Source organism: Vombatus ursinus, unplaced genomic scaffold (assembly GCF_900497805.2).
Source record: "Vombatus ursinus unplaced genomic scaffold, bare-nosed wombat genome assembly UNPS02003292.1, whole genome shotgun sequence".
In the NCBI taxonomy this organism is placed as follows: Eukaryota; Metazoa; Chordata; class Mammalia; order Diprotodontia; family Vombatidae; genus Vombatus; species Vombatus ursinus.
The window spans coordinates 11,264,935-11,276,886 of NW_020943070.1; the positions used below are offsets into that span (position 1 = coordinate 11,264,935).

Genomic DNA, 11,952 nt, shown 5'->3' on the forward strand with positions numbered 1-11,952 from the left:
AATTTCAAAGGGTAAAATTCATCATTTCTACTTCAAAAACCCCACCTTCTACAGGAAGCCTTTTGCTTTCTCCCTTAACTGGAATGCCTTCCCTCACTAGATTACTTCCAACTTATGCTGTATGTAGCTTGTTTGTACGTAATTGTGTGATATTTTCTCCCTCATTAGACTGTGGAGCATCTTGAGAACTGGGATTGCTTTTACTTTCTTTGTAACCCTAGAGCTTAGCACAGTGCCTGGACCATTGTCCATGCTTAATAAATGTTTATTGACTGACTACTCCCAAGGTATCTGGGATGAAGTAAAAAACAAACAAACAGGGGCAGCTGGTTGGTGCAGTAGAGAGAGCACCAGCCCTGATGTCAGGAGGATCTGAGTTCAAATCTGGCCTCAGATCAAACACTTGACACTTACTAGCTGTGTGACCGAGGGCAAGTCACTTAACCCCAACTGCCTAAAAAAAAACCAAACAATGGATCTGAAGTCAGAAAACTGGATTTGAATGCTACTACCACCATTTAGAACCTTGGACAAGTCACAACCTCTCTGGGCCTCAGTTTCCCCATGTGTAAAATGAGTGGATTAAGTGAGAGGCCTCTTAGGTTTCTTCCAACTCTATACCTCTGATTTTACCTGTGATCCTGGGTAATTCACTTTACCATTCTGGGCCTCAGTTTCCTCACCTGTAAAATTGAGGGTTTGTCTTCTAAAGTCCCATCTATGATCCTAAGGCAGTACAATGGAAAGAACAGTGGATTTGGAGTTTGGAGTCTTCCTCAGGTCTTCCATGACTTAGTGACCTTGGTCAAGTCCTTGCTAGACCTCAATTCCCTCCAGTGTAAAATGAAGAGTTTGGATGAGATGACTTCTAGGACAAAGCCTATTGTCCCAAGGGGACACAGCATGAAAAAAGATGTGAGTTCAGATATTGCCTCCAGCTCATTTCCACTCTCTACATTTTTCTTGTTATCCAGTTATACTTCTCCCCCTGCCCCTCCCCCACACTTATTCAATTTGAATTATTTTTCACACTCACTTCTTCTCTTGGGTCAAGTCTCCAAGATCCTGCCCCATCCAAGAATCAATCAGTTAATCATCAAACATTTATTAAACACCCAATGTGTGCCAGATAGCCTGGAAAAGTGAAGAGAGAATTGTCCTTAGAGCCAGGGTTCAAGTTTGCCTCAGACACATATTGGCAAGATGACCTTGGCTGAGTCACTTCATTTCTCAGTGACCTAGGTTCTCTAAGACTATAAATTGCAAAGAAAGTGCTGATTTGCATTGCTGGAGGGAATCCTCTTTAGGGAATCCTCCATACCAGTAAAATCATAGGTCTAATTCCTATCCCTATTGAGAGAAATGATTATTAATAACCAATATCTTGGGGAGATTCAGAGCTCCTCCCACTTCTTACAAAGTAAGTTCAGTTTTTAAGAACATTGCTGATGATGAGATTGGACTCACTTTCTCCTTCAAAGCCCCACCCTAGTGGAAACTACTGGGTTCTGCTCATGCTTGGGTAGGGTATACATTCTTTGAAATGATAGCCTAAAGCTATGGGTGGTCTGGTATAAAGATACTTTCCCTAGCCAAGAGACACTCAACCCTTCATTTTAATATAGCCCACTTCCATGTTAACCAATTAGATTTGATTGCTGTTTGATGAACCACCTATTGTTTAGAAGGGTCCGATTGTCTTTGGTCTAAGAGAGACGGCCAAATGACCATCTTTTTATTAATAACCCGACGGCCATATTAGTAAGATGATAAAATTATCCAGACACTATGTTTCTCTAACTTTTTTAAATGTCACACTATGTCCTAGACTCTGCAGAGACCAAAACTTAGAAGTGCAAAAATTTCTTCTCCCAGCGAGCAAGAAAACTCAGATTTGTCCCAGGAATCTCCTCAAAAGTATTTCAAACCCCTAAGCAGTTTTGAGTATTGGGTGGAGGGCTGACATCTAGAATTCCATCTCTTTGGGGCCATTAGTGACTTATAGAGTATGAGAGAACTTATTTCTCTCTTTGTATTAATAACTAATTATTGAATCAGAACCAAGTTTTTTTGCCTTTTCTCCTTCCTCATCCAGAAATCAACCAGTATGGGAAATCTCCGGCAAAGACTTACCCAACCAGGCTGAGAGAACTGGTGAATTCCTGTTCATTGTGTTTGGTCAGACAGGTCTGGGGTAGAAGTGGATTCTCTTTGATGTGTATATTGATAAGTCTCTTTGACCAATGCTCGAGTGATCCAAGTCATGAACCCCCAAGACCCTCATTAGAATGAGCCCACATCTCATTATACTATTCATTGTCTCATTAATTGTTAACCAATCGGAGTTGATTGCCACCCTCAGAAACACCAGATCTTCCAAGGGCATATAGACTATAAGCCCACCTCCATGAGGGGTCTTTGGCATTAGAGAGTGCCACTGACCTCTTTTATCAATAACATGCTAGCCTTATTCATAAAATGATTAAATTACCCAGAAAGTGTATCTCTCGAACTTTTTCAACATCACAAGTGTTATCTGGGGGCACTTTCCCCTTGTTATGGGGGTGATATGAGTCAGAGATAGGATTTGAACCCAGGTCTTCCCATGTCCAAGGTCAGCTCTCTAAAATGAGCCTCTCAGAAAGTTGGCAACACTCTGTGTCCAGTACTCTCTCACCCAAGGCAGAGAAGAATAGACCAGACAAGAACAGACACTATGTCAATCAACTTAAAAACTTTTAAAAAAAAAGAGGCCCCAGGCTTTGTATTGACTCTGGCAGTGAGGGTGAGAGCAGGACTCTCTGTTTCTCTACACCTGGAGGCTTGAGCCCTTTTGTACACATTGAAAAGCTTTCCTGAACACTGATAACTAGACCAGAACAGAACCAGTTACAGAAGACCAGCACGTGTTCTGAAGCTCACAGGGAGGATTGCATCAAAGTGAGAATACCGTGATGTTCCTAACCACTGGGCTTTCTTTGGCCAATGCCCTTTTATACCAAGAATGGCAGTATTGATTGGATTACTCTTCCCAGAGTGGGAAGTGTAGGGGAATCAACAAGAAGGTGCCACGTACTGAGGTTATGCCTGGGCTAGCTAGGCAGAAGTCTCACGGATCAGGAGCCCAGGGCAAGTGAGAGGCACAAGAGAGGGCTGGAGCTAGGAGTGCTTTTTAGCGTGATGATGGCTGGACAGAGACATTGGTGGGTGAAGAGGGAAGTATGCAAGTACATACTGACCATAATATAAATAGGAAGAACAATGACAGCAAAACAATTAAATCTAAAGGCTGCAAAAATCTAAGGACCCAGCCAGGCACGGTGACACAGACCCAGCTGCTGGGGAGACTGAGGCCGTCCCGTCTTGTAAACTCAGGTCAGAGTGGGTTAAGCCAATAGTGCGTCAGCACCCAGTCTGGCTTTCCTATGGTGAACCTTCAGGAGCAGGGAGCCACCAGGTTACCCAAGATGGGCCAGAATTGAGCAGGTCAATGCTCCTATGCAGATTGGACTGGTTTGGGGGCTTGTAAGCACTCCCTGCACTTCCAGCCTGGATGAGATTGGGAGACCTCATCCTTCCCATCCTTGGAGGATGCAGAGCTCTCCCATAAAAAATGTCTAAAGTCCAAGCGTGACCCCCCAAAGAAGAGATATGAGAAGGAATCTCTTGTAGCATTTTTGCAGGGGGTTAGAAAGGACATGTAACTGTGGAGCATTGCATATGCGGTCAGAATTTTTCAATATGTTGATCCATTATGTTGAAGTTGCTGTGGAGGGTGACTCTCAGAATGGGAGAGGGTAGGGACGCACTGGGAAATCGATGTGATGATGTATTTGAGAGTCACATGATTGATTATAGAAACCATGGGAACAGAAGAGATCATTAAAGGAGAGAATGCAATGAGAGAAAAAGAAGAGGGTCTGGAGCCTTGAGGAACATTCATGTTCAGGGAGGATTTGCACCCTTAGAAGGGATGAGGAGAGCTCCTGCACCATCCTCACCACTCTGAGAACAGCTTGAAATCAATTCTTTTTTCTTTCTTTCTTTTTTAAAATTAATTTATTTTGATTTATCAACAATCACTTCCACAAGCTTTTGAGTTTTACATTTTTCTCCCTCTCCCTCCTCACCTCCCTCCCCAAGACTGTACTCAATCTGATATAGGCTATACGTATACATTCCTATTAAACATATTTTCACACTAGTGATGTTGTAAGTAAGAATTAGGACTAATAGGAGGGACCACCAGAAAGAGGAAACAAAACGCAACAGAAGAAAAAAAGGAGCAAATAGTATGCTTCAATCTGCATTCCAACTCCATAGTTCTTTCTTTGGATGTGGATAGCATTTTCCATCATGAGGCCTTTGGAGATGTCTTAGACCTCTGCATTGCTGAGAAGGGTTAAGTCTATCAACATTAGTCATCGCACAACATGGCTGTTACTGTGTACAACATTCTCCTGGTTCTGCTCACTTCACTCAGCATCAGACCATACAAGTCTTTCCAAGTTTTTGAAATCAATTCTTGGCAGGTTATGGTTCTCTTGATTTTTTCTATTTTCTTTTCCAAATTTCCCGGGAAAATAAGATATCATCTTTATCCCTGTAAGATCTTCAGAGGATGAATCCAGACATTAGGTCTGCATGAAACGGGTATTTTCACTCCAGTCAGACCAATATCTTAGCGTCTTTGGAACAGTTTGCAATCAGATTGTTCAAACTGATGAAATGTTCTAAATAGGAGAAAAAAAAAGGAGAAAGGACAGAACATGTCGTACCCTGTCCTCTGCCCTCTGGCACTGGTTCATTCTTACTGTGCCAGCGTGAGAGTGTTTCCTTACAGGTCCTCCCCGAAATTTAACTCACAAATGTCTTCTTTGAGATTATTTCTGATCCTTTCTCCATCTTTTCATTGATTACAAGTATCAGTGGCTGAATACTCTGTTACCATAAGTACTATTTCTTGACATAGCAATAGCTTGGCTGCTAAAATGACTTCCTTCTTCCTCTAGGAGAAAATGCAAATCATCATTTAAGGCTCTGCACTGGTCCTGCCTAGCCTTATTAAACTTTTCTCACCTATTTATGCAAGTGACCTTCAAGTCAAACTAAATTATTAGCAGCTCCCTGAATGCTGCCCTCAATCTCCAATCTCCATGCATTCCCAAAGGTTGAAATACATTTTCTACTCATCTTTTTCTCCTTGAATACTTCTCTCAAGGCTTAACTCAGGCATAGCCTGTTTCACATACTCTTCCCTAATACTCCTGGAGAAAGTGTTTTCTCTCACCTCAGATATTCCTAGAGTACTTCACTGGGACTTGTCTTTTTTGACCTGCACTCCCTATGTCCTATGAGATGTATCTGTATGTGCAGCATCACTTCTGGGGTCACTCTCTCAGTTCACACTCAGACTTAACTGCTGTGTGCCCAGAGGGTGGCTGACTACTTCTCCCCTCCCTGGGTTTTGGTTGTAGTTCCTAGCCTCCGATATTAATCAACCAGAGGACAATAATTAGCTTTTACCTTAGCACAGTGCCTTGCATATAGGAAACACTTATTAACAGATTTTTAAAAAACTTGTTGATTAACAGAAATCTCTTTCCATTCTTGGAGGATGCTACACATTTCAGAGATCCTCCAATTTGGATCATAGGATTTTGAACTGAAAGGGACCTTCCTCATTAAGCTTCTAATCCAACTCCCTCGTAAGATAATAGTTTATAACTGCAAGAGACCATTGAGATTACTTAGTTCTTAATCCAGTGTTCATGAATTTAAAATTGATAACTATCTCATTGATTTCCTTTGAAATCTTATGTATTTTATTTTATGCATTTAAAAACATTCTTCTGAGAAGGGGTCCAGAGGCTTTCCATGCTGCCAAAGGGGGCCAGGATATGAAAAAAGTTAAGCACCTCTGATCTATTCTGATCCCTTCATTTTATAGGGGAGGAAACTGAAGTCTGGGGAGGTAGAATGACTTTCCTAAGGTCAGACAGGGAGATGGTGGCAAAACTGCAGATCTAGTTCCAAATTCTCTGCTTTGAAATACTCTGAGTATTGTTATTACACCATGTTAAAGGAGTATACATAAAGGGGGTGGATATAAGTTGACTTTGATGTAATGATAAAAAAAAAATCTTATCAAGTGGGTTAAATGGATCCAAGTAAGTGGATTAGTTTGATCTAAGAAAATGTACTGAGAAAGGAGGAGGCAGACAAGTGTAAATTACATTACAGGAAAAGACACAAAAACCTATTAGAGCAGAGGGAAAGAAGGGAGGGGGATGAGCATTGTTTGAACCTTCCTCTCATTAGATTTAGCTCAAGAAGAGAATAACATAATCAGTTAGGTATAGAAATCTAACTTGTCCTATAGGTAGTAGGAGGGAAAAGGGGAAAGAAAAGGGAGGGAAGAAGCAGTAAGAGTGAAGGGGAAGAAAAGGGAAAGGGATAATAGAAGGGAGGTGCGACTTAAGGAGGAGGGGATCAAAAGCAAAACACTAGTGAGGGGGGGAAAGGAGAAAGAAGAAAGGAAAAGCTTAAACAGGGGGAAAAAAGGATGGAGAAAAAGACACAGATAGTAATCATAACTGTAAATGTGAATGGGATGAACTCTCCCATGAAACGGAAGCATATAGCAGATTGGATTAAAAACCATAATCCTACAATATGTTGTTTACAGTAAACACATTTGAAAAAGAGTGACACATACAGGGGTAAAGGTAAAAGGCTGGAGCAGAATATATTATGCTTCAGCTGAAGTAAAAAAAGCAGGGGTAGCAATCCTGATCTCAGGCAAAGCAAAAGCAAAAATAGATCTTATCAAAAGAGATAAGGAAGGAAACTACATCCTGCTAAAAGGCACCATAGACAATGAAGTAATATCATTACTAAACATATATGCACCAAATGGTATAGCATCCATATTCTTAGAGGAAAAGTTCAGGGAGTTACAGGAAGAAATAGACAGCAAAGCTATACTAGTGGGGGACCTCAACCCCCCCCTCTCTGAACTAGATAAATCTAACTACAAAATAAACAAGAAAGAAGTTAAGGAGGTGAATAGAACATTAGAAAAGTTAGGTATGATAGATCTCTGGAGAAAACTGAATGGGAATAGAAAGGAATATACTTTTTTCTCAGCTGTACATGGCACATACACAAAAATTGACCATGTACTAGGGCATAAAAACCTCACAATCCAATGCAGAAAGGCAGAAATGTTAAATGCATCCTTTTCAGATCATGATGCAATAAAAATTATATGTAATAAATGGCCATGGAAAGATAGACTAACACAATAATTGGAAACTAAATAATCTAATCCTAAAAAATGATTGGGTCAAACAACAAATCATAGAAACAATCAATAATTTCATTCAAGAGAATGACAATAATGAGACAACATACCAAAACTTATGGGATGCAGCAAAAGCGGTTCTTAGGGGAGGTTTTATATCGTTCAATGCTTACGTCAATAAAATAGAGAAAGAGGAGATCAATGAATTGAGCATGCAACTAAAAAACTACAAAAAGAAGAAATTAAAAATCCTCAATTAAACACCAAATTAGAAATATTGAAAATCAAAGGAAAAATTAATAAAATAGAAAGTAAGAAAACTATTGAACTAATAAATAAAACTAAGAGCTGGTTTTATGAAAAAACCAATAAAATACATAAACCTTTGGTTAATTTAATTAAAAAAAAGAAAGAAGAAAACCAAATTACTAGTATCAAGAATGAAAAGGGTGAAGCTACCACCAAGGAAGAGGAAATTAAAACAACAATTAGGAATTATTTTGCCCAACTATATGCCAACAAATTTGACAATCTTAGTGAAATGGATACGTATTTACAAAAATATAAATTACCCAGATTAACAGAAGAGGAAGTCAAATACTTAAATAACCCCATCTCAGAAAAAGAAATTGAACAAGCCATTGATGAGCTCCCTAGGAAAAAATCTCCAGGGCCAGATGGATTTACATGTGAATTCTATCAAACATTTAAAGAACAATTAATTCCAATACTATATAGACTATTTGGGAAAATAGGTGAAGAAGGAGTCTTACCAAATTCTTTTCATGATACAAATATGATGCTGATACCTAAACCAGGAAGAGTCAAAACAGAGAAAGAAAATTATAGACCAATTTTTCTAATGGATATAGATGCAAAAATTTTAAACAAAATATTAGCAAATAGATTACAGCAACTTATCACAAGAATAATACACTATGACCAGGTAGGGTTTATACCAGGAATGCAGGGCTGGTTCAATATTAGGAAAACTATCAGCATAATTCATCATATCAAAACCAAAACTAACAGAAACCACATGATCATCTCAACAGATGCAGAAAAAGCTTTTGACAAAATACAACACCCATTCCTATTAAAAACACTAGAGAACATAGGTAAAAACGGAGTCTTCCTTAAAGTAATAAATGGCATCTATCTAAAACCTTCAGCAAGCATAATATGTAATGGGGACAAGCTAGAAGCATTTCCAATAAAATTGAGGATGAAACAAGGATGTCCATTATCACCACTGTTATTCAATATCGTACTGGAAACATTAGCTTTAGCAATAAGAAAAGAAAAATAAATTGAAGGTATTAGAATAGGCAAAGAAGAAAAAAAGCTATCATTCTTTGCAGATGACATGATGTTATACTTAGAGAATCCCAGAGAATCAAGTAAAAAACTACTTGAAATAATAAACAACTTTAGCAAAGCTGTAGCCTATAAAATAAACCCACATAAATCGTCGGCATTTCTATATATTACCAACAAAGCCCAACAGCAAGAGATAGAGAAATTCCATTTAAACTTACTGCAGACATTATAAAATATTTAGGGATCTACCTCCCGAAACAAACCCAGGAACTCTGTGAATACAATTACAAAACACTTTTCATGCAAATAAAGTCAGATCTAAATAAGTGGAAAAACATCAGTTGCTCATGGGTAGGCCGAGCTAATATAATAAAAATGACAATTCTACCTAAGCTAATTTACTTATTCAGTGCCATACCAATCAAACTACCAAAAATTATTTTATAGTTAGAAAAAATAATAACAAGATTCATTTGGAATAACAAAAGGTCCAGAATATCAAGGGAACTAATGAAAAGAAATGCAGGGGAAGGTGGCCTAGCCATTCCAGATCTTAAATTGTATTATAAAGCAGCAATCATCAAAACTGCTTGGTACTGGCTAAGAAATAGAATGGTGGATCAATGGAATAGGTTAAATATGCAAGACACAGTAGTCAATGACTATAGTAATATATTATTTGATAAACCCAAAGACCCCAGCTTCTGGGATAAGAACCCACTCTTTGAAAAAAACTGCTGGGAAAACTGGAAAAGAGTATGGCAGAAACTAGGCATAGACCAAAATCTCACACCATATACCAAAATAAAGTCAAAATGGGTACATGATTTAGATATAAAGGCTGATACTATAAGCAAACTGGGAGAGCAAGGAATAGTTTACCTATCAGATTTACGGAGAACAGAAGAATTCATGACCAAATAGGAGATAGAGAACATTATGAAAAGCAAAATGGATAATTTTGATTACATTAAATTGAAAACTTTTTATACAAACAAAGCCAATGCAACTAAGATTAGAAGGAAGGTAGAAAATTGGGAAAGAATTTTTACAACCAGTCTCTCTGATAAGGGCCTCATTTATAAAATATATAGAGAATTAAGTCAATTTATAAGAATACAAGTCATTCTCCAATTGATAAATGGTCAAAGGATATGAACAGACAGTTCTCAGATGAAGAAATTAAAGCCATCTATAGTCATATGAAAAAATGCTCTAAATCACTATAGATTAGAGAAATGCAAATCAAAACAACTCTGAGGTACCACATCACACCTATCAGATTGGCCAACATGACAAAACAGGAAAATGATGAATGTTGGAGAAGATGTGGGAAAATTGGAACAGTAATGCATTGTTGGTGGAGTTGTGAAGTGATCCCACCATCTTGGAGAACAATTTGGAACTATGCCCAAAGGACTATAAAAATATGCATACCCTTTGACCCAGCAATAGCACTTCTAGGGCTATATCCCAAAGAGATCACACAAATGGGAAAAGGACCCACATGCACAAAAATATTCATAGCAGCTCTTTTTGTGGTGGCAAAGAATTGGAAATTGAGAGGATGCCCATCAATTGGGGAATGCTGAGCAAGTTGTGGTATATGAATGTGATGGAATACTATTGTACCATAAGAAATGATGAACAGGCTGACTTCAGAAAAACCTGGAAAGATTTGTATGGTCTGATGCTGAGTGAAGTGACCAGAACCAAGAGAACATTGTACAATAACAGCCACGTTGTGTGATGACTAATATTGATAAACTTAACCCTTCCTGGCAATGCAAGGATCTAAGACATCTCCAGAGGCCTTGTGATGGAAAATGCTATGCATATCCAAAGACAGAACTATGGAAGTTGAATTGCTAGTGTTTTTTTTCTTCTGTTGAGTTTTGCCTCCTCTTTCTGATGGTTCCTCCTATTGGTTTTAATTTTTACTTACAACATCACTAATGTGAAAATATGCTTAATACAAATGTAAATGTATAGCCTATATCAGACGGTGTGCCGTCTTGGGGAGAGTGGTGGGGAGGAAGGGGGAGAAAAATTTTAAACCCCAAAGCATATGGAAGTGATTGTTGATAAATCAAAATAAATTGCTAAAAAAAAAAATACTCTGACAAAAACCTTTAAGTGAGGAGGTCAGAAAGTGAAACCAATACCTTACAGAGAGTAGTTTCCTGAACTGAAAGATTGCAGGCAAGCCAAAAGTTTGTTCTGTAATCCTTTTTCTTCATTTTCACATGACAGTGGCAAGGCACTCATTGTCTTCCTTGCCAATAGATTCCCAACCTCACTCCCAACACCAACTCTTCCAAACCACCTCTTCCCTCCCCAAAAGGGAAGCGGCCCCCCCCCCCCCCCCCCCCCCCCCCCCCCCGCCCCGTCTCTTAGTCTTATAAGAACATGCAGGCCTTCAACTTGAACTTCCTCTTTTTTTTTTTTTTTCCTTTCGGCTAAAAAAACCCCTAGATGTCATCTCCTTTTCTGTGGTCATAATTTGCATGATGTTTCCCCATTAGAATGTGAGCCCTTTGAAGGACCGGGTTGTTTTTGCCTTTCTCTGTATCTCTAGGACTTCTGGACACCCCCTTGTCTTGATCTTTTCCCCAAATCCTGCCCATTTCTAAGCTTCGCTACCACCATTTTCTGCTAGTCTCACAGGTTTGTAACAGAGGCATTATTCTGGACTCCTCATTTCCCTCACCCTAAATATCCAATCAATTGTCTAATCCTGCTATTTCTATCTTTGGTGTGCTTACTCCCATGCTTTTTATTTACTTATTTTGGTTAGGCAATGGGGTTCAGTGACTTGCCCACGGTCACACAGCTAGTAAGTGTTATGTGTCTGAGGCCAGATTTGAACTCAGGTCCTCCTGAATCTAGGGCCGGTGCTCTATCCACTGTGCCATCTAACTGCTCCTCTCCCATGCTTTTTAGCATGATGTTTTCAGCCGTGTTGTCGAATGCTTTCAATGAGGATGAACATGGCATAAAGGTCAGCTACCACGCTGATGCTAACTTCTTCGGCTTGAAAGGTTACAAGCTTTGACTGAAGCGGAGGGAGTGTTGGTGCATGACTTTCTGTTTGCAGATGATTGTGTACTCAGTGCAGCCTCTGAAACTGAGATGCAACAAAGTATGGATTGATTCTCTGCTGCTTGTGCTAATTTTGGCCTAACAATTAACACCAAGAAAACACAGATGCTCCATCAGCCACCACCGAAACATCCATAGGTGGAACCATTGGTTACAGCAAATGGAGAACTTTTGAACGCTGTGGATAAGTTCACTTACCTTGGCAGCAGAGCTAGCTCAGTATT

General features: G+C 39.2%; 1 long non-coding RNA gene across 1 annotated transcript; it reads right to left on the reverse strand.

Moving 5' to 3' along the window:
- Positions 1–4,451: 4,451 nt before the first annotated feature.
- LOC114049755 lies at positions 4,452–10,954 on the reverse strand. The gene is made up of 3 exons (XR_003569905.1): positions 10,792–10,954; positions 8,080–8,115; positions 4,452–4,733 (listed from the first exon to the last, which is right to left on the reverse strand). It is a non-coding gene; the product is annotated as an uncharacterized LOC114049755 (long non-coding RNA).
- Positions 10,955–11,952: the final 998 nt, after the last annotated feature.